The sequence below is a fragment of the Notamacropus eugenii genome, chromosome 4 (assembly GCF_028372415.1).
Source record: "Notamacropus eugenii isolate mMacEug1 chromosome 4, mMacEug1.pri_v2, whole genome shotgun sequence".
NCBI lineage: Eukaryota > Metazoa > Chordata > Mammalia > Diprotodontia > Macropodidae > Notamacropus > Notamacropus eugenii.
Genome location: NC_092875.1, coordinates 36,518,724 through 36,541,608, shown reverse-complemented (window position 1 = coordinate 36,541,608; position 22,885 = coordinate 36,518,724). Strand labels below are relative to the sequence as shown.

Genomic DNA, 22,885 nt, shown 5'->3' with positions numbered 1-22,885 from the left:
CCTTCATTTTTTTTGGAGCTCATAATCGACTCACTTCTATACTGTCTATGTAAACTCCTTTTAATTACCCTAATAATGATAAAGTACATATATTATCTTCCTGTATAGGAATGTAAAGAGTTAAACTTTATTGAGTCCCTTATGATTTCTCTTTCATGTTTACTTATTTATTCTCATTTTCTCTTTGAATGTCAAATTTTCTACTCAGCTCTGGTCTTTTCATCAGGAATGCTTGAAAGTCCTCTATTTCATTAAATATCCATTCCCCCCCCCCCCCCAAGGATTATATTCAGTTTTACTGTGGTTGTAATCCTATCTCCTTTGCCTTCTGGAATATCATATTCCAAGCCATCCACTCCTTTAATATGGAAGCTGCTAAATGTTGTTATCCTGACTGTGGCTCCACGGTATTCGACTCTTTGAAGTATTTTTCTCCTTGATCTGGGAGATCTGGAATTTGGCTATAATATTCCCGGGAGTTTTCATTTTGGGATCTCTTTCAGGAGGTGCCTGGTGCATTCTTTCCATTTCTATTTTACCCTCTAGTTTTAGAATATCAGGGCAGTTTTCCTTGATACTTTTTAGCCACTGGAGTTTATTGAGTGTGTGTATGCATGTGTGTGTGTGAGACAGGCACAGAACTCATCTTTTCCCTCAAACTGTCCCCTCAATAGCCAACAATAGTCAATAAACATTTATTAATGTTTAACTACAATTAACTACAATGTGGCAGTCATTGTGCTAAGGGCTGGGGCTACAAATAGCCCCCCCCCCAAAAGTCTCTGCCTTCAAGGAGTTTACAGTCTCATGGGAGAAGATCATATCCTAAAGGAAACTGAAAAGTGAGAAGAGGTAAGTAAGGTTGGAGGGAGGGTCAAAGAAGTCCTAAAGGAGAGCAACCAGGTGGGAAATGAGGTGCTTGTGCTGAGTTCTTTATTAATTGGAGATTTTGGAGTTCATGGCTCTACCCTCCAATAAGTGGGGCAAAAGGTTGTTGCCTTACCCCATTAGATAGGAAGCGCCTTGAGAAAGCAGGGATTGTCTTTCTTTTTTCGTATTTGTACCCCAGTGGGGGGACATGTAGGTGGGTACAGTGGGTAGTAGGGCACCAGGCCTGGAGTCGGGAAGACCTGAGTTCAAATGCAGACACTGAGTTCAAATCAGACACTGAACCAGCTGTGTGACCCTCGGCAAGTCACTTCACCCTGTTCGCCTCAGTTTCCTCATCTGTCTAATGAGCGGGAAAAGGCAAAGGCAAGTGACTTTAGTCTCTTTGCCAAGAAAACTTCAAATGGGGTCATGGACAGTCAGACACGACTAAGCTACGACAATTCCTAGTGGGAAGGCTGAGGGGTGACTACCAAGGCTTTCTACCAAACTTTGCTACTTCTGTGGAAGCCACCCTCAGTCTCCCAACGAGCCAGGTTCCTTACCTAGGTATTATGCTCCACTTCTCATTCACCTTCGTGCTGACACACGCAATCAGAGGCCAGGTCTTGCCTTTTCTTTTACCTCCCACTGCGTCTCTCTACCCACGGAGCTACCACCTTAGTTCACGGCCTCAACACCTAGACTACCGCAGCAGCCTCCGAAAAGGCATCTCCCCACTCCAGTTCCTTCCACGCCGCTGCCAAAGTAATCTGCCTTTGGACTGACCACCCGACTCGTCCACTTAACACCGGTGACTTCCTGTTTCTAGGCTGAAATAGAAAGCTTTCTGTTTAGCTTTCAGAGTCCTTCCCCACGTGACCTGAGCTGGTCTTTCTCGGCCGGCTTGTACCTAGGGATGAGAAAGGGGGGCTTCCCGGAGCTTTCCCAGCCTCGGGGCTGGCTCCCAAGGATGGGGATGCTTGGTATGGGATAACTCCCTTTCTCCTCCAATGGGCGTCTAACTTCGCCTACTTACTAGCCACTCCCGGGCACTCCTGCCCAGTTAAGTTCTGGCTGCTAGGCAGAAGTGAGGAACAGCATCCCGGAGGCTGGAGCTCTTTGCCTCGGTTTCCCCGGATTTCCCCCTCCCCACTGCTTCCTAGCAGTGGCTCCCACATTTCCCTGAAGCAGTTTGCAAGCGTCCCATTTGGTGGGGATCTGTGTGTGTGTGTGTGTGTGTGTGTGTGTGTGTGTGGCATCTGTTTTCTTCTTTCTAAGTGGGAGGTGGCCCGCGGGACAGGAAAAGCAGAGGTATTACGGGCGGGGTGGTGGTGGGGGCTGGGGATCTGGGTTCTCGGCTCTGTCCGCTGGGTGAACTTGGCGCGAGCGGCTTCCCCGGATTTGCCCAATGAGACTAATGCCCTCGAGCCAGCGGGCAGGTGGCAGATCGCTGGAGAGAGGCGCCCAGGCGGGAGAGGGAGGGTGGCACCGTCCGTCCCCGCCATCCATCCCTCACATCCTCCCGGGCCCTCCCCGTCCTGTGGCCGCGGGCCCCGAGAAGCCAATGGGGAGCCGGCGTACAGCGGCGCACATCTGGGCCACTGAGCTGGGCGCCGGGCGGCCAATCCCCGGACCCGGCGGCTCGTTCCTCCTCCTCCTCCACCTCCTCCTCCTCGTCCTCCTCCCTCCCTGGCGCGGAGAGGCCGGGTTGCAGCCAATCGGCGCCGCCGCCCGCGCCGGCCCGGCCACCCCAGCCCCGCCAGCCAGAAGCCCGGCCGCCGCCGCAGCGGCAGCCCCAGCCCCGGGGCGCAGGACCCCGGACAGCCCCGCCAGCCGCGCGTGGGACCCAGCGCCGGGTGAGGACGGGAGGGCTCCCAGCGCACGGGGAGGGGCCGGGGCGGGGGGCAGCCAGCTCGGGGTGGTCCCTGTCCTTCCCGGAGGGATGCTCGGAGCCCGAGCCGGCGCAGACAAAGGGGTGAGGCCCGAGAGGGCCGAGGTGGGGCGCCTCCACGTGGGGGCCCCCACCCCGTGCTCGGTCACGGTCACGGCCGAGGGGGCAGCCGGCTGGAGCTGCGGCGCTCCGCGACGCCGGGGGTGGGGAGGCAGGGTGGGTAGAGGTGCCCGCCGCCCTAAGTTCGCCAGGCCCCCGGTGGCCCCGCCGACTCTGGTCGTTCAAGGTCCATCCCTCCCCGCCTCGGCCTCAGCCCCTCCCTCCAGTGCGTACCCAGGCTTGGCCAGCAGGGGTCCCGGGTCCTGGGCAGCCCGGGAGTCTGGCCAGGGGACAGCCCGCCTGCCTACCTCCCGCTGGTATCACTTCCTGAACAGCGGGGCTGGGACCCAGCACCCAGAACCCAGGGGCACAGGCACGGCGAAGCAGGAGCCCTCTGTCCTGAGCCCTGGCCTCTCCCCATTTGGAGTCGAGGGCACCTCCGAACCGGCCCTACTGGCCAGGATGTTCCCCTTCACTGACAGTTTGTTTTAAAAGCTCAGATGCCACCCTGCCATGGGGAGAAGGACCTTTTCTTGAAGGCTCTAAGATAGCCAGGCAACTTCCCGAGCCAGTCCTGATAGTGGGGCAGAGGTTTGGGATCGGGTCCATCTTTTGTCAGCCCCTCCCGGCTCCCTCCCCGGTGTCCTGGGCCCTGGAAGCCTTTCCTAGTTTCTCCCCCTCCCGCCCCCTTCTGTCCTCATCTTAGCAGCTGGGTGTTTTCACAGTTCCACCAACTTCCTCGCGGTTCTCACCTGTCTCCCGGCCAGCCACACCTCCTGCTTCTGTCTCTCTTTCCTAGCCTCAGGCCCCCACCAAAGTCAAGAGAGGTGGGCGCTTTAGGTCAGACGCTCAATAGAAGGCAGAGGTACAGCCCTGAAGCCTCGGTTCCCTCCTTTATATATAATGGATAGATGGGTCTTGGAAAAACAGAATGTTTAGCCATTCACCTCCTGGATACCGAACTTTCCCCTCCTGGCTATCTCACTTGTTTCTAGGGATGCTGGAGGAGAGCTGGGTAGACAAAAGAAATGTTCCTAGAGGGTGGACTGGGTGGGGGTGGAATATCCCTTTTCCCATGGAACTGTTATTTTACTTTGGACATTCCTCATCTTAGGTGGGAAGGCACTCAATGACTGGGTCAGAGTCCTTGCCCCATCATTCTTTTTGCCTAATTTGGGAAGGTAAATTTACTTACTTATTAGTTATCAAGGTGATCTACAGACCGTTTAGGGGTGGGCGGGGAGGGATCTAAAGGTGAGCCTCAATCTCAGGGAATTTACCCTCTAGATGGAAGGCATACAAGTGCAGTATTTTAATACTTAGGGTTCTAGAGATGCCTTATGAGGGTGGAGAAGGTGATGCAGGGGAGTAGAGTGGGCTCTGGGCCTTGGAGGCAAAGGCCCTGAGTTTCAGCCCTAGGTCCATTGCTAGCTGTCAGTCACCTTGTCACTTAAATATACTAAGTCACTTAAGTATGCTAAGCTAGTTTTCTTCATCTCTTTTTGGATACTTTTAAGGGTCTGTGAGATCCTGAGTATGGTTCTGGCGTGGATTTAAATCCTTCCTTTCCTTCTTGGGTGACTCTTGTCTGTGTTCCCTGCTCTGGAGACCTTAGGGTCATAGACACGGAGATTTAATGCTGGAAAGGGGTTCAAGCCCTTCCTTTTGGAAGTGAGGAAACATTTTTTTCTCCTGGTGCTGCTCTGGTTTCTCTTTTTCTTTCTTCTCATCTGTAAAATGAAGGCAATTAAACTTGTAGCTCTGGGCTTGTGGTGGGGGAAGTGCTTTGGATTAGCGTGTGGTGCTGTCACTTTCTGACTTCTCTGCCCACACAGCCACCATCCTAGTTAAGGCTCCCATTACCACGCTAGCGCAGTGGCCTCCTCACTAGTCTGCCTGCCTTCGCTCTCTTTCCTTTCCAGTCGAGGCCCAAGCCAGACTGTGAAGGTCTTTAGATGCCAAATGGAGGAGTTTGAATTTGGTCCTAGAGGAAATAGGGAGTCACTGGAGTTTCTTGGGCAGGGATAGACCATGGTTAGACCTGTGTTTAGTGAGACCTCTTAAGTGGTACTTATGTGGTACTCTCTCCTGTCCATTATCCCTGTTTAGCATTAATAGTAATTATGCTAACGATAATAGCTAGCATTTATACAAGAGCAGCTAGATGACACAGTGGTTAGAGCACTGGACCTGGAGTCAGGAAGACTCCTCTTCCTGAGTTCAAATCCAGCCTCAGACACTTACTAGCTTGATGACCCTGGGCAAGTCACTTCACCCTCTTTGCCTCAGTTTCCTCATCTGTAAAATGAGCTGCCAAAGGAAATGGCAGGTCACTGTAGTGTATCTGCCAAGAAAACCCCAAATGGGGTCATGAAGAGTCAGACATGACTGAAAAATGACAACAAAAACAAACATTTTTGTCGTGTTTTACATATGTTATTTCATTGGGTTCTCATAATAATCCTGTGAGCTACATACTGTTAATATATCTGTTTCACAGATGAGGAAACTGAGACTGAGAAAAGTTAAGTGACTTGCCCAGGGTCAAACAGATAGTATTTATTCTTAATCTTCTTTTCACATCTTCCCCCTCCCCTGTCAACTGGAATCCCTAATATCCTTCAAATCTCAGCTTGTCTCACCTCCTGCATGAGGCCTGTCCATAATTTCCTCCCACCCCAAATTACTCTGTATTATTGACTTTCCTGTACATATTCGCCCCAACAGAATGTAAGGTCCTTGAGGACAGGGACTATTTCATTTTTGTCTTTGTATCTATCCCCAATGCTTGGTAAAGAATAGGGACTTATTGGATGTATGGAGTGGAGGGAGATGGGGGGAGGTGGGGAGAGATCAGAGAAGACTTCATCGATTGGATGGTATTTGTGCTAGATGGTGCAGTGGATAGAGTGCTAGACCTGGAATCAGGAATGCCTGAGTTCAAATCCGTCCTCTGACATTTCCTAGCTCTGTAACCCTGGGCAAATCACTTAACCCTGTTTGCCTCCGTTTCCCTAACTGTAAAATAAAATAAGAAGGAAATGGCAAGCCACTGCCCCCCCCCCCCCCCCCCCCCCCCGCAATGGATTCACCAAGAGTTGGACATGACTGAAATGACTGAATGACAACAACAAATTACAGTGTTAGGGATGTACCTTGCGGGGTGGGGGGGGGGGGATGGACGATTGAGGAAAGGGCTCATCTCCCCAGAGTTTAACTAGACCTGACTTCCAGTTTATTATTTTTTCTACTTTACCTTCGTGGCCTTGGTTTCCCTAAAACCCAGACTGATCAGTAATCTTGATAACCACCAGCCAAGTAGATCATAGCGTCATAGATTTAGAGCTGGAAAGGATTGTTGAGACCCTTAAGTCCAACTCCATTATTTTGCAGATGAGGAAACTGAGATACAGAAAGTATCCAGTGATTTGCTCAAGGTCTCTCAGCCAAGTCCTTGGTCACTATATTGGAAAGGGAACTTTGAGTCTTTTGCCTACTAAAAAACTTTTTTAAGGAGGTGATCTGAATGATGGGAGGGCTCTCTCATGGTGGAAATTTCTCCACTAATGCAGATGAACTGCTCAGCAAAGCTTCTGTGGGGGATTGCTTCATTGTTTCCCTATCCTAGCATGTTCTTGGCCCAAGCAGACACTTTATTAAAAAAATATTGATCCAAACTGTCTTACTTCCTCTCTCAATGAAATCCCTCCCTGGTTGTTCAAGCCTGTCGGGTTCCTCAGCCTTTTCAAACCTAACGTCTCCTTTTAAAATTAAAAAAAAAATTCCCAGACACACCCTTCCCCCCATCATAGCAATAACATCAAGTAATAACGAATGACTGCTAAGAATTCATTTGTTTTATAATTATGAGATTTGTATTTTAGAAATCAGAAATAACATTTACACATATTTGAGATATCTCTTCCTATACGTGCAAAGCTAATTATTTATGCTGCCTTCGGGAGGTGAGAAAGTACAAAATGATAGTGCTTGGTGTGTTGGTGAACTCAGGGCGTCTTTGAAGTCACTCTGGGCCCAGGGCCCAGGTTGGGAATCACTGAGCTGCCTGGTTCTTCGCCTATGGACGCCATCACAAGGGGCAGATGGTTCCCATTTTCCTTTTCGAATGCTTTCTGCGCCAGTTTTTCTCTGGGTGAATGCTATTTCAGGTTCCCCTTTGAGTCAGAGAGCTCCTTATTTATATTTGTTTTAGAAGGGTAGGGTTGTTTTGGCTGTTTTGTCTTTTTCAAAATAAGTTACTCTCCATCTGGTCTGAATTAGTGCATGGGGATGGGGAGGTTCATTAGGTTTTATTTCCAGAGCCTATGAGCCCATTTCTTAATTTCTACTCTCTTTCTCTTTCTTCCTCCCTTTTCCTTCCCTCCCTCCCTCCTTTCTTTTCTTTTTCTTTTCTTCCTTTCTTTCTTTCCTTCTTGCCTTGTTTTTCTTTCTCTCCTTCCCTTTCCTTCTATCCTTTTTTTATCCCTTACCTTTCCCTCTCTCCCTCTCTTCTTTCCCCTCTTTCTCTCCCTTTCTCCCTTCCTCTTTTCATTCCTCTCCTCCTCTTCCTTTCGCTTTCCTTCTCCTCTCCCCCTCGCCTCCATTTGGATCTTTATAGAGGAATCCTAAGCCTGGGAGGGATTTGTCTGGTCATCTTGTCCATCCCACTGCCTCACAGTAGCACTGAACCTAAACCAGCTTTGATCTGGAGTAGCCTCTGAATGATTAAAACAAATAATATTCCAGCAACTCCCCAATGCTTTTCTTTTTCCCTTGATGTCAGAGGGTGGAGAGTTCAGTGACTTGGCCTTTTTCCCCTCCCTGAAGGTTATGAAGATCTTTGGGAGAGATCTTTGGGAGAGCTGAGTTTGCTGAATTCCTCCTGTCCTGGTGGGTGGGGCCTCCTGGAACGGATCACATTTGGGGCATTGGATTGAGTTTCGAATGAGGGGACCTGAGTTCAAAGTATGGCTCTATGACTCTGAGCCTCAGTTTTCTCATCTGCAAAATGGAAGTGACCTGCAAGGTCCTTTCTAGCTCTAAGTCTGTGATTCTATGATACTCTAAAGGTACCGCCTCTCTGGGCCTCAGTTTCCTCATCTGTAAAATGAGGGGGCTGGATGCATGGGCTCTGAGGCCCCTTTCTAACTCTACCTCTAGAATTCTGGAATGCTTTGAGATTTAAGTCCATGATCCCTTATGCAGGGGGATAACAAAAAGCCAACAGCTTGGTGGTCAGAGGCAGGTGTTTTTGGGGGGAGAGGCTGAAGGGAAATTGCTTCGTGCTGACTATCATTCCATGACCAGGGTGAACTGGTCTCTGTTAAGTAGGCCTAACCATTTCCCCAGGGGGCAAGGCCAAGTTTCCAGAGACTCAGGCCTGAGATGCTTCTCCTTTTGCTAGGATACACAGCCTCCCCCACCAACAGAACAAAAGGTGATAACTCCTGTGCGTAAAATCGCTAACCCTAGGCTTACAGAATGCTCTACATGATGGCCAGGTGGCACAGTAGATAGAGCTGTGGTCCTGGAGTCAGGAAGACCTGAGTCCAAATCCAACCTCAAATACTTCCTGGCTATGTGACCCTGGGCAAGTCACTCAGCCTTGGTTTTCTGCTGTTTCTTCAACTGTAAAATGGGATGGTAAAATCACCTCCCTCTCAGGACTGTTAGCGGGGATCAGATGAGCTAATATTTATCAAGTTCTTAGCACAATGCCTGGCACACTGTAGGCGTTTAATGAATGCTTGCTCTTTTTCCCCTTCCCCTTTCCTTGATTTTTATAACAGCCCTGAGAAGGTAGGTACTATTATTATCCCCATTTTATAGATGAGGAAACAAGCTGAGAGAGGGAGAGTGGGGATCACTTTCTTCTTTGTATTTGCACTCCCAGGGCCTAGGGCCTACTACAGTGCCTGCCTGGCATGCAGTAGGTGACTGATAAATGCTTGAGCATTGATTGACAAAGTGACTTGTCCAGGGTCACACAGCTAGGAAGTGTCTAGGACAGGATTTGAACTCGGACCCCAAATGACTTCACTTCCAGGGTCCCCGCTGTGCCATCTTGTTGCCTCCAGGCTCCTAGCTCTAACATTAGAAGGGAATCACAGGGTCATAGGCTTAGAAGTAAAGAGACTTCAGAAGGCTTGGAGTCCAACATCTCATTTTACAGTTGAGGATACTGAGGCCCAGGGAGCTCATAGAGTTGACCACTGAGTCCAGTCCCTTCTGGGGACACTGATGGTGACAGGTGTGGGGGGGATTGTTGTAGCACATGGAAAAGGCTTCAGAGGTCAATCCTCTGCTGATGAAGCTAGGTGACCTACTCATGGTCACATAGCTAGCAAGTAGCAGACCTGGAATTTGAACACAGGGAGGGTTTCCAAATGACATGGTTTAATTATTGGGAAATCAGCTTTGGAGGGGCATTTCCAAGGCCTCCCTTCTCCCCCTCCCAAACTTAGTGACTTCAGGTCATACAACTAGCCTCAAGTGTCTGAGGCTGGATTTGAACTCAGGTCCTCCTGACTCCAGGGCCAGTGCTCTGTCCAACCTAGCTCCCTGGAGTCCTGCTGGAGAGAGGGTGTTGCTCTGCTGCCTGAGACAGGGAGGGAGGGAGCTGCTTTAATGGCCAATGCTTTTGAACTTCCTGGGGTGTTCACCTTCCTTCATTAGGGTGTTTTGTTTTTAGTGGCATCCTGGGGCTATGGCTTGGGTTCAGATCTTGACTTTCTCCTTACCTGTGGGACTTTGGGCCAGTCATTTTCCTCCTGTCCTCAGTTTCCTCCTCTGTAAAATGAGGGGCTGAACTGCAGTGTGGATGAGAGGTAAGAGGACAGAATTTAGAGATAGGACTTGAATTCAAATCCTACCTTGGCCATATATTAACTTGTGTGTAATAAGCTGAGTCATTTCACTTTGCTGGGCCTCAGTTTCCTCCAGGGAGAGGACTGGACTGGACCAAAGGTCCTCAACCTATTTTTGTATCACAGAGCCCATTGACAGTCTGATGGAGACTCTGGGTCCTTTCCCAGCAATGACTTTATAAATATTTAAATTTCAAGTAGAAGTTAGTGAAAAGTAAATACGCAATTTTTCCCATTCAAGTTCATGGACATCCTGAAATCTATCCACAGGCTCCTTAGGGGTTAAGGACCTCCCTGGACAGAGGGGAGGACAGTGGAAAGAGCATTGAGTCTGGAGTCGGAAGACCCAAGTTCTAATTCTGCTTCTGACACTTTGCAAGCAGACGTGGGCAAGTCTCTTCCTTCTGGTCTCAGTTTCCTCTCATGTAAAACAGAGAGGTTGGATTGTGCGTGCAGTGGAGAGAGCTCTGTGTCTGGCTTTAGCGGTAGAGATTGTTTCATTCCATGTGCTTGCATCCCCAATGCCTTGCATGGTGCCTGATAGGTTGGTCGTATGTTCATTTTTCAGGTTTGTCTGATGGTTTGTGACCCCATTTGAGGTTTTCTTTGGCAAAGATGCTGCAGTGGTTTTTCATTTCCTTCTCCAGCTCATTTTACAGATGAAGAAACTGAGGCAAACAGGGTGAAGTGACTTGCTGAGGGTCACATATCTAGGAAGTGTCTGAGTCTAGATTAGAGCTCAGGTCTTCCTGACTCCGAGCCCTGGTGTTCTGTGCGCTACGACACCCCCTAGCTGCCCCTGCCTGACACACAGTAGGCACTTCATATATACTGGATGATTAACTGGAATCAAAGAGAACCTGCCTGGGTTCAAATTCCATTCTCACCACTAACTATGTGAATCATTTCACCTTTCAACTTCAGTTTCCTCATCAGTAAAATAAATGAGGGGGTGATTGGATGGCTCCCAAGGGTTTGCTAGACCATAAACTTGTGGAGAGCAGAGATTGTTTAATTCTTTGTCTTTATAACCAAAGTGCCTGATATGTACACAGTAGGGGCTTAATAAATGCTTGTTGATTGATTGATTGATTGGGAAGAGGTTGGGAAGGCATCAACCAGCAAGCATTTATTAATCAATTACTGTGTGTCAGGCCCCACACAAGAACAGAAAATGAAACAAGTCTTCCTTGTAATGAGCTCACAGTCCAATGGAGCAGATCACATGTACACATAAAGATTATATATATATGTGTATATATATATATGTACATACATACATATATGTATGTATATGTATATATACATAGTATAAATGTGAAGTAGACAAGTACAATGTATCTATTTGTAAATATACACATATTTATTGTGGAACAAGTACAAATATATACAAAAGAATTTTCCTGGACCACCCAAGGGTGGCCGGTCAGGCCACCAGAGCAGCCAGGGACTGAATCAGGGACCTGGATGTTGACTTGAGCTGGAAGCCCCTAAAGACTTTCTCGGGGAGCCTTTGGAAGAGAAAGGTTTGGGGAAACCTCCCCTCCTCCCTTCAGAAAGGAGAAAGCAATTCTTGAGATTCTGTTGTATCTTTTTCTGAAAGCTTCAGAACAACTATTTTTGTATGTCCTCTTTTTATCCTGACTTTCTGTAAATAATAGAGACAGCTAGAAGAAACAGAGCTACAGAGATAAGATAATAAATCCTGGCAGGATGGGACAACCGGTGAAGAAACCATGGGGAAGGGCAGAGAATAGGGAGGTGGAGGCAGGGAGGGACTAAGCCCAGGTAACATGGTTGGGAATGAGGATGATGGAACATAGCTCTTCTTTGGAGGGTCCCTAATATCATTCCATAAGCCCTGGGAAAGGAGGATCATCAAGCTCATTTTACAGATGAGGAAACTGAGACCTGGAAAGACAAAGGGACTTGCCCATGGTCTAATAAGAGAGCAAGATAATATTAAAATTAAAATCACAATCCTGGTAGCATCTAACTCACAGAGCTGTCAGTGAGAATCAAACAGATGAATGTAATAAGTGTCTTTGCCAACTTTGAAGCCCTATGTAAAATCATTATTATTATTAATTCATATTCCCAGAGGATCCTGCCGTGGTTGATTTAGAGCTGGAAGAGACCTTAGAGGCCATTGAGGGTAACCTCTTATTTTACAGATGAGGAAACTGAGGCCCAGAGCGGTTAACTGACTTACTTGCCCTAGGTGATACAGGTGGGATTTGTACCTAGGTCAGGAGGAGCTCTTCTGTGGGGATCATCAGCAACTTCCCTGCTCCCATCCATCTTGTTTTGGGGGTTCAGGCTTCTGTGCTTGGGAGGTGAAGTTGGTGCCCCTCCCCTCCCTCTTCCCCCCCCCTCTCCCTCCATTCTCCCTCTCCTCTCTACCTCCTCCCTCTCCCTCTGTCCATCACTTGCGGAGCTTTCTACCTGAGGCTGGCATGGTTCGGGCAGCTCCAGCCTTGTCACTCCAAACAGCAGTATTGAGGGCGGGCTGTGAGTGGGCACAGGCTGCCTGAAGACTCTACCGAGGCACCTTCCAGTTCCAAGTTGCCAGGCAGTGGGTATACGCCTGTGTGAGAATTCATTCTTTTCATCTTTAGCTTCCTTTTGTGTGTGGGCACACATCTTGTGCTCAGGAAAGCCCCGTGGCCTCTTTCAGCTGGCAGGAGGGGGCAGGGGATGGTTTGGGCAAGTGGGAGGCAGAATAAAAGCTGATCCTCCTCTCCTCTGAGCCCCATCTCTGCAGGCTGTAGGACTTCCAACCAGCTGCTTGGGCTTGGTTTCAGTGTTTCCTCTACAGGGCCTGGGGCTCTAGTATTTAATCATCAATGGGGCAATAATTCTTATAACAACCAGTTTTCCCACGGGGAATGGTAATCTCTTCAGGAGGAGGACACAGGAATTTCTTCTCTAGTCTTGGTGTGAGATGGAGAAATGTGATCGTTCTAAAAGTGCCTGATTTTTGGTATGGCTAGATCTGAAGTTGTGAAGACTGGGTTCAAATTCTCCCTCAAACACTCTCTGGCTCTTTGTTTCCATGCAAGCCATCTGTTGTTTGTCCTTGGTTTCGCTGATACTGGAGACAAGGTACCGTGTGTTTGGCTGTAGCTGACCAGATCAATCCGAGCTCAGATCAGGCACAAGTATTCTGATGGAAGATGGAGATGTCTCTGGATTTGCACAGTTTATATTTCCTTTGAGCTACTACAATTCTGCTTTGCTCGTGGAACATGGCTCTTTCTCTGATGAGGGTCTGCCATGCTGGGCTGGTCCTGTGCCAGTGTCTCCCATGTCTCACAGTCAATTCCAAAGTTCTACAGGGATGCCTAGAGAGTGTCCTTGTATCGCTTCTTCCGATATCTGTATAAGCATTTGCCTAGTGAGAGTTCTCCTTAAAATAATCTTTTAGGCAAGCACATATCTGGCATTTGAACAACATGGTCAACCCATTGGCATTTCTGCTCTGTATGGTGGAGTTTGAATACTTGGCAGGTCAGTTCAAGAAAGGACCTCCATGTCTGGGCCCTTATCTTGGAGGATCATCAATATAGATGAATGTAGATACATATAGAAAGGAGGCACCTTGGAGTTCAGTGAGGCACACAGAGGTTTGTTGACTTAGAGGATCTTTTGTGGCACTAGACCTAGGAAGGGTCTCAGAGATACTCTAAGCTGACCCACCCATTTTATCGATGAAGAACCTGGGAAGTAAAATGACTTGTCTGGTGTCACCTAGGTGGTAAGCATCATGGGCAAGATTTGAACCCAGGACCTCTGACTCCAAAGGTCAGGTTATTTCCACCTCCTGTATCTACAGTGAAGACCAAATAAGGTGTGTTCACCAGTCTTAAAGTTCTACACACAGAAACTATTTTTATTAATAGTCATTTCCATTATTTTATAGCTAGCCCTAAATATTCTTTTAACTATTCTTACCTTTTCCTTTAAAAAAAATAGAGGAACCTTTGGCTTCAAGAGGGCCTGGGAGATCCAAAATGTGTGTTTGCTTGTTAGCCAGATGTAAGGCGGCGGCGAGGCAGGAGGTTGTCCCTCCCGGTGGCCTTGAGGTTTGCAGGTGGTGACTTGTTTTCCTTGGAAAGATGCCTTTGGAAGGAGCGAACAGAGCCTTGGCCCTGGAACTTGGCCTTGTAATATATTTTGTCGATGTCTTTGGGCTAGGGCCTATGGAGTGAGGTTAACTTGTGCAAAACAAGTTGAAGAGGAAACCAGGGAAGAGGGTGAAATGAGCCAAGACGCTGAGGCTGGAAGGGGTCTTGTAGGGATTTGGAGGACCCAGGTAGCAATCCAAGCTCTGGCCTTTAGGTTTTGGAGAACCAACTGGCCTCAGTTTGCTCAGCTCTAAAAGAAAGAAGGTTGGACCGGATGGTCCCTAAGGTCTCTTCCATACCTCAATCTATCAACTGCCTCATTTTTCTTTTTTTAAAAAAGATATTTTGATGCTTTTTTTAAACACCAAATTTAGTGTTCTCTTCAGTAACTTCCTCATTAAAAAAAAAAAATTATTTTTTTCAATGAAGAAAAGTCTCTCCACATCCCTCTTCTCTAAATGGAAAAGAAAAAGAAGAGAAATAAAATTCTTGTAACACATAGGCATAGTCAGTCACATAAAGTCCAGAACTGGCAATGACTGAAAATGTATATTTCATTCTGTACCTTGTCTCCATCATCTCTCTGTCAAGGGGCGGGCAGAATACTACATTATCAATCCTCTGGAATCATGGTTGGCCATTATGTTAATCAGAGTTCATAAGTCTTTCAAAAGGCAGTCCCCTCATTTTACAAGAGGAGAAATGGAGGCCTAGAGAGGGAAAGTAAGTGATTTGTCCAATGTCATACCCTCGTTTGTGGCTGAACTGGGACTAGATGTGTGCTTTGGGTTGAGGATGGATTCGCCTTTTTAGTTTGTCCTTCCCTTTGGGATCTTTGATGAATGCTAACCAATCCAAGGGGTAGCCATGTGTAGCCACTTTTACATTCTGATGTCAAGAGATGGAATTGGCCCTGAAAGAAACAGATCTAGGATGATAAGGTCACTCTCCCTAGGGAGAAGCAGCATGGAAGGATTCTCCAGAGGAGGGATATGAACCCAGGTCCTCTGGCACAAGAAGATTCATTTCCTTCTTGGTCAAAATTTCCTCATCTAAATTTTCAGGGTCTCTTTGGCTCAAGTGTTCTCAGTGCTATCGTAGGGAGATCAGCATGGGTGCTAAAGGTGGAAATTTTCTGATATCTGATTCCTATACCCACAGTGGAGAGGGGCACAAAGGAGAGACTCTTAGGAGAGTTTCAACTTTTAGGCTCTTGGACAAGAGGACAGATATCTCTTTTAAAGAAAAAAATGTTTACGTTTTCTATTGATAGGCAGTGTTGTAGTGGATAAAGTGCTGTCTCAGGAGTCAGAAAGACCTGGGTCCTGCCTCTGACATGCAGACTGTGACTCTGGACAAGTCTCTTGACCTGTCAGTTCTCTAAATTGCAGAGAAGGTGCCAACCTGCACTGGTGGAGGGACTTTCCTCATCTCACCTTGGAATCCCTTATGTTATTGAAATCAAAGGCCCAAGTCTGTTCCCAGTCCCTTTTCTACGGATCCCTTTTGTTTTTACATCATGCTCATTTCTGAACGTATCGCTCCTCTCCATCCCAGCAAGCCTTCACTTGTAACAAACTGGAAAAGACATTTGGAAAGTTTAGTAAAACCATCCAACACATCAGTAGTATCTGACAGTATGTGCCATAGTTTATATGTCCAGCTCCCTGCTTTTTCAGAACTCATGCTGAAAGGTACTAAGAGGCTTCACCACAGTGTAGGCTAGCTATGGGTGCCATTACTCAGTTACTACTCAACTTTCAGGGCCCTAGGGATAACACTGGTGTAAGGAGATTATTCTATTACTTGATGCTATAGATCCTGAGCCCCTACTGGTGTGCTTCCCATCTATACAAAATCAGTCCCAATGACATTATTGACTCTTAAACATGAAACATTTGCTAAACAGGCAAAACTAAGAATAATATTTATTCATTAGAAGGCAAAATCATGAATAGCAGAAAGATCACAGTCCACCCTAAAGCTAGGTTATGTATAATCTTATGCCAGTGAACACAATGACTATGACAGGGAAAGGGGCACATATTTACAGGAACATAGCAATGAGATTCGTGAAAACCCACATGCTGGGATGATTTATAACTACACTGAGCTCTTTAGTACACATTCTGTGCCTTTCTGCTAGAATTTTCCATTTTGCTCCTCCTAGCTCTTCTGCTTTTCTGCCACTTTTGGGCTGCTGAAGCAGCATCAAGCTCTTTTGGCACATAGCTATCCATGGCAGGGCACTGAGAAAGTGTTACTCTCTTTTAGGAAAATTTATTGGCACTACATTCTTTCAGTGAAAAGCAGTTCCCTTAGGTCTGGAATCTGCCTAGAAGTAATAAGGAGCTTTCTGAGCAGGTGAATTATATAGTGAGAACCATACTTTAGAAATATCACTTTAGCAGCTTATTTGGTTCCTTATTTCCTTCAATTCAACAAGTAGGCTACGTGATTTGAGTACCTATTACTATGCTAGTACTATTTGGAAAAGAAAAAGGGAAAGGGAACAAGTGCTGGACACTTTACAAAGTGCTTTACTAATATCTCATTTGATCCTCACAACCTTAGGAGATAGGTGCTGTTATTATCCCCATTTTATAATTGAGGATACTGAGACAGACAGAGGTTAAGTGACTCACTCAAGGTCACCCAGTAAATGTCTGAGGCTTGATTTGAATGCATGTCTTCTGGATGTCAGAGCCAGGGCCCTATCCAATGTGACACCTAGCAGACTTATGTGAACTGATGCTGAGTGAAGTAAGTAGAACCAGGAGAACATTGTAGCAGTAACAGCAACATTCTAACAGTAACAGCAGCTTTGGTAGACTTAGCTTTTCTTAGCAATACAATGATCCAAGACAATTCCAAAAGACTGATGATGGAAAATGCTACCCACATCCAGAGAAAGAACTATGGAGTCTGAATGCAGATCAAAGCAGACTATTTTCTCTTTTTCTCTTTTCTTTCTTGTGATTTTTTCCTTTTATCCTGATTCTTCTTTCACAACATGACTCATGTGGAAATATGTTTAATATGATTGTACATATATAACCTATCAGATTGCTTGCCATCTTGGGGAAGGGGGAGGGGAGAGAGGCAGGGTGAAAAAAATCTTATAGGAGTCTTAGAGTCCAGGAGAAAGATTAGAATTTTGAGAGTCTTTTTTATGGAGATGATCACCAAACTCTTGGATATTGATAAGATCACCAGGAGAGAGGATGGAGAGAGAAAACATAGACTGGGACACAGCTTTGATGTGTGTTCTAGGCTGGGGTTAATGACAGATTGATGATTCCTCAGAGGGGCTTGAGAAAGAGCTTGTCCGATGGGGAAGAAGAAAATTGAGAGAGGAGCCACAGGAGCTAATGTTCAGGAAGACAGGGTAGTGGACAGGGTCAGAGGCTGCAGAGAAGTCAAATGGTATGAAGACCAAGAAAAAGTCCTCGACCTTCTCCTTTAAGAGACTTTGGGGAGCAGTTTCAGTGGATGGGGGAGGACAGATTAAAAGTGATGAAATAATTTTACCATTTTTCTTTTTTTTCTATAATATTTGGATCAATTCCTAGTTTCCCTCCAAGGTGAACTGTGCCAGTTTTTTCCCATCTCCACCAACACTGAATTACTCCATCTTTTATCATCCTTGCTAATTTGATGGGTATGAGCTTATATCTCAGAGTTGTCTTAATTTTCATTTCTCTTATGATTAGAGAATTGGAGTTCTTTTTTAGGGGGTGGTTGATTATTTACAATTCTTCTTTAGAGAACTATTTGCTCCTAGTTTTTGGCCACCTATTTATTTTGGAGAGCTCCTGATATTTTCAAGGTAGGGACTAGAAAGGGGTACAATTATCAGACTAAAAAAACTCCCCCTGAGAGCTTCCCCCCAGAGAGGTAGTTGAAAGGAAAGCTGTGAAACTCTATTCCTGAGGCCAGCCTAGCAGGTCGGGTATCACGGGATTTCAGAGCATGACAGTGCCACTAGACTGTGCCAAGATGTTAGACTTGAAGCCTTAACCCTTGATGTCCCAGCAGGTTGGAAACCTTGGAGTCACCTCAGTCTTATGACTGATAGCTGGTTGGCTCTCTGTATTAGGTACTGGGAAAAGATCCTCAGCCCATGACTTGAAATAGAAGCACTTAAATTCAACTTAATCCAACAAACAATTATCAAGTGCCCACAAGTGTGCTGAGCATAGTACTAACTGCTCAAAGTTCATGGTATTCAAATTGGAAAGGACCTAAGGAGCCATCTCGGTCAATCTGTTCATTTTACAGATGAGGAAACTGAGAGCTAGAGTAGTTAAGGAACTTGACCAAGATCACAAGAATGATTGAGGAACTTACCTCAAAGTTAGGATTCTACCGGGGGTAGAGGGTGGGGATGAAGAATGTTTTTGCTAGTTTCCCCCCTTTTGGTCCTTTCTAGCTGGGCAAAACTGATTTGCTGCTACCCACTGGGCTGATAAGAGTCAAGTGATAAACAAATATATTCCCTCTCTTTATATAATATAAGCACACACACTTAACTAGGTGGTGCAGTGGATGGAGTGCTAACCCTGGAATCAGGAGGATCAAGCCTCAGACACTTACTAGCTGTGTGACCTTGAGCAAGTCACTTCACCCTGTTTGCCTCAGTTTCCTCACCTGTAAAATGAGCTGGAGAAAGAAATGGCAAAATATTCCAGTATCTTTGCCAAGAAAACCCCACAGACAGACAGAGATATGATTGATAAAGGGAACTAGTAATGATCCTAGTGGAGACTGGTAGGGGGAAGAAATTCTTTCTACCACCTGTAATGTAGTCTCGGAGAGTTACCTGGAACACAGAAAAGTTAAGTGACTCACCTGGAGTCACATAATCTTCCTCACTACCTTCCATATTGCCTCAAATACAAAATAGAGAGAATTCCTACAAAGTAATTTCAAGGTGGGTAAAGTACCAACAGCTAGGGGGATCCAAATAGGTGTCCTTAAGAGGTAGTGGAATTGAGGAGAGAGGGCATTCCTGGCATGGGATGTGGCATGTACAAAGTTACCAAGGTAGGAGATGGATGTCAGCCAGGGTGAACAGCTTGTAAGCTTCTTTGCCTGGAATATGGAATGTGTGAGGGGGGATGGGGAAGGGACTGGACTTGGGATTTCATTTCTAAAGGGCTCTCCTCAGTGAGGAAACTCCTCCCAATGTGGACCAGCACCTTATCTCGGAGACTTATTGTCTTAGAAACTTGCCCATTGTCCCAGCACATATGTATCACCATCTGAGCTTGACCCCAGGCTTCGAGTTTCTCTGCCCACTGCACTGTACTCCCTCCCATGTGAGAGGGACCAGTGTGAAATCAGCCTGGGAAGGTGAGGTTACAGCCAGATGGTGAAGGCTAGTGGCACTTCTTTTTGATTCTGGAGGCAAGAGGGAACTGAGAGAGCTTCAGAAGCAGAGGAGTGAATGGAGGAATTAAAGAAAAAGTATTTAGTAAGCACTTTCCATGGTGCCAAGAACTGGGGATACAAATGGAAAAGTCAGATTGTTCCTGCCCTCAGGGAGCTGTCATTCTAAGGGCAGTTTCAGCACGTCAGATAGAAAGGATGATGGATGAGGACACTGGGCTGGACACATTGCTGTTCCTAAGGGGAGATGGTGGTCATGGTGGTGGTTTGACCTGGCACATGCTGCATCTCGTCTATGCCCCCAGGATAGCTGACTACTTGAGCTAGGCTGACTTGCCTGATCTATGAGTGGCAGCTGGTTGGTCTGGCAATCCCCTTCTCTATAGAAATCGCTTCCCCAGATGCTGGTTGTGAGAGCAGGGCTGGTTGTTTGGGATCAGGAAGAACATGGCTATTCACAAGGCTCTCTCCACCAGGGATTGATGTGATCAGACCTGTGCCTTAGGGATAACAGCTGGGCAGCTTATCCACCCACCTGGTAGAAGCAGCCTCCACCATGAGGGCTGCCTTAGTTGGAATTTTCTGCTAGAATCTTTGTAAGGATTCCAAGGCTTGTTTGGGACACTATGTTCTTCCCTAGGGCTCAAGGGTAAGATGACCTCACCTTGCTAGAAGTGGCCTTCAGCCATCTGGGGATAGTTGTTTGTCTTGGATAGATGCCTTGGGAAGAAGATGTTATATAGCAAAGTGAGTATTGGATTGGGAGACCACAGGGAACCTCTGAGAACCACAGCTCTTCATCCAATCACAGACTGTCAGAAACAGAAAGGGCCTTGGTGGTCATCTGGTCCAGCCCCCTACCTGAAAAAAGAATCCCCCTTATAAATATCTCCAATAAATGGTCATTCAGTCTCTGCTGGGAGTGAAGAAGGTGGAGAAGGTGAGGTGGAGCCTGTCTCTCCCAAGGCGTCCTGTTCTTTAACAACAGCAGCAAAAAACCTGAAGTTTTATTAATGCCTTTTCACATCATAGTCATTTCTTTTTTTCTCCTTTTTTCTTGGAGAGGCAGTTGGGGTTAAATGACTTGCCCTTGGTCACACAGCTAGTAAGTGTCTGAGATCGGATTTGAACTCACATCCTCACTCAAGGGTTGATATCTATCCTCTGGTCATCTAGCTGTCCCCATAGTCATTTCTAAATAGCATCCTAGACTTGGGAAAGACCTGGGAGGTCATCGGATCCACCACCCTGCCCCTCCCCCATTTTGAGATGCAAAAACAGAAAGGTCAACTAACTTGTCTAAGGTCACATACACAAGTATATGCCTGAGTCAGGATTTAAACTCAGGTCTTCCTGATATCAAGACCAATGCTCTATCCATTGTATCACCCTGCTGCTCACACTTGTTCTGGTTCTGCATCCTTCCCTCTTCATTCAGTAAAGCAATAAACACTTATTAATGTCTCCTATGTACCAAACCCCATACCAGTTCCTGAGTCTTCCATATTTCTTTAAATTCCTCATGCCTGTTTCTTACAGTACAGTGATGAGGAATCCCATGCAGGGACCTCCACCTGTCTCACCATTCCCGAGGGCATCTCTCTGGTCCCGAGACCCTTGTGGACAGCACTACCAGGATGCTTTGTTCTTGGGCATGGCTCTGGGGGAAGAACAAAGCTATTTTGAAATGGCTTGGACAACTGCTGGCCACAAGCCTGTGATGAGTGGCGAGCCTGGCAGGAGGAATTTTCCCCCTAATCCCTTCCCTGCCCGCTCTTGTAAGGAAGCAATCAGTCTCTCTGGTATAATTGGCTGAAGCAGGAGGTAGCTAGTTTCAAGGTCAGCAGTTCCAGGGACACTTTCTATTTGGTTTCCTGGAAAAGGCACCAAAATTATTCTGTGACAAGAGCATTAAGTCCATTGGGAAGAATTCCTGATTGGGGATTTTTAAAGGCCCCTTTCCCTATGATGAGGGCTCTGTTGTGATCTGTTAATACTGGGATGGTACATTGGAAAAGGCATAGGATTGGGCTCAGAAGACCTCGACCTGGGTTTGACTCCTTGGGCAAATCACCCAATCTCTCTGGGCATTTGTTTCCCCATCTGTAAAATGAAGGGATTGGATTAGACTAAGGTCCCTCCTGGCTCTAAATCTACGAGCCTATGACATTCTCAGCCCTGGAAAGGACTTAAAACATAATCTTATACAGGCTTCTGTCTCCTCCTCTGCCTGCTTGACAAATGGTCTTCCAACTTTGATTAAATGTTTGGTAGGACACACTTTTCAAAGGAATATGCGCCATTAATATTTCTTCCCTTGCTTTCTGGAGTCTAGACAATCAACAGAATAATGATTTGTAAAATCTGTGATTTGTGAAACATTTTAACATTTGCAAAGTGCTTTATATCTCATTTTATCTCCATTCTACAGAAGGGGAAACTGAGGCTGAAAGAAGTTAAATAAATTGCCCAGGGTCGCACAGGTAGTAAGTGACTAAGGCTAGATTTCAACTCAGGTCTTCCTTGACTCACATGACCAATGTGCCACCTAGCTGAACCTACTACACCTCTTGGTGGGCATTTATCAAGTACCTACTATTTGCCAAGCACCTTGCCAAGTGCTAAGGATTCACATAGGAGCAAATGAGGCAAATCTTTGTCCTCGGGGAGTTTCTATTCTAATGGGGGAGACAACATGGAAAAGATGGTAGGTTCAAGATACATCGAGCAGATGGCAAGTAGGGGTGGGGGAGTGTGGTGGGGCTGGGGGAGGGGAGCAGAGGTGAGGAGCAGGCCCATTCCTTTGATCCAGACCCAGCTGCCTGGACCTCTCAGAGACACAGGACTCTCTCTTCCCTAGTAAGCAGAGGCCTGAGATGTCCTTGCCCTTGAGTGAAAATCAATAATAATTTCCCTGCTGGATACAAAAAAATCTCCATTGATGGTTTCCGCAGTGATAAGTCCCGCTGTGATTTCTGTTTCAAAAAGGCTGCAACCCTGTCAGGCACAGGAGGGGAGGGAAATCGATGGGAGGCTCTGAGCAGTTCTCAGGCCTATTTGAGAGAATGCCTACTCTGAATGATCAACTCCTGGTAGGAAGGGTCTGTGGCCTTCCCAGTGTCCTGCCTGCTGGTGAGCCAGGGCATTCAATCTCTTCTCACCTTGGCTAAAAACTCCCTCCCTTCTTCCCTCTATTTCTTCCTTCCTTCTTTCCTTCCTTCCTTCCTTCCTTCCTTCCTTCCTTCCTTCCTTCCTTCCTTCCTTCCTTCCTTCCTTCCTTCCTTCCTTCCTTCCTTCCTTCCTTCCTTTCTTCCCTCCTTCCCTCCTTCCTTCCTTTCTTCCTCAATTTGGTAACTGCATGTGGGATGGATCACCGTGGGAACATGGGGAACATGTTGTGTGCAAAGCATTTGGTAAACTGTAAAGTCCAATACAAACACCTGGCCTTAGTACCCCCAGCACCCAACAGAATGTCATGCCCATAGTTGGTGCTTAATAATTGAGCCAGAGGGGGTCTTAAAAATCATTAGTCCAACCACCTCATTTTGCAGAAAAGGAAATTGAGGCCTAGAGAGATATTAAGTGACCTGCCCAAGGTCATGTAGTGACAGCTGTAACACTGGAATGTCCTTGAGTTGGAA

At 46.6% G+C, this 22,885-nt stretch overlaps 1 protein-coding gene across 6 annotated transcripts in view; it reads left to right on the top strand.

Moving 5' to 3' along the window:
• Positions 1 to 2,582: 2,582 nt before the first annotated feature.
• CAMKK2 (calcium/calmodulin dependent protein kinase kinase 2) overlaps positions 2,583 to 22,885 on the top strand; it is a 61,266-nt gene continuing 40,963 nt past the window's right edge. For 5 of the 6 annotated variants that reach the window (XM_072600508.1, XM_072600505.1, XM_072600507.1 and 2 more), the window contains exon 1: positions 2,607 to 2,726. The gene's annotated coding sequence lies outside the window, so the exon portion shown is untranslated. Of the gene's footprint in view, positions 2,727 to 22,885 lie in introns of all 6 variants that reach the window. The other variant, XM_072600510.1, reaches the window with a different exon arrangement.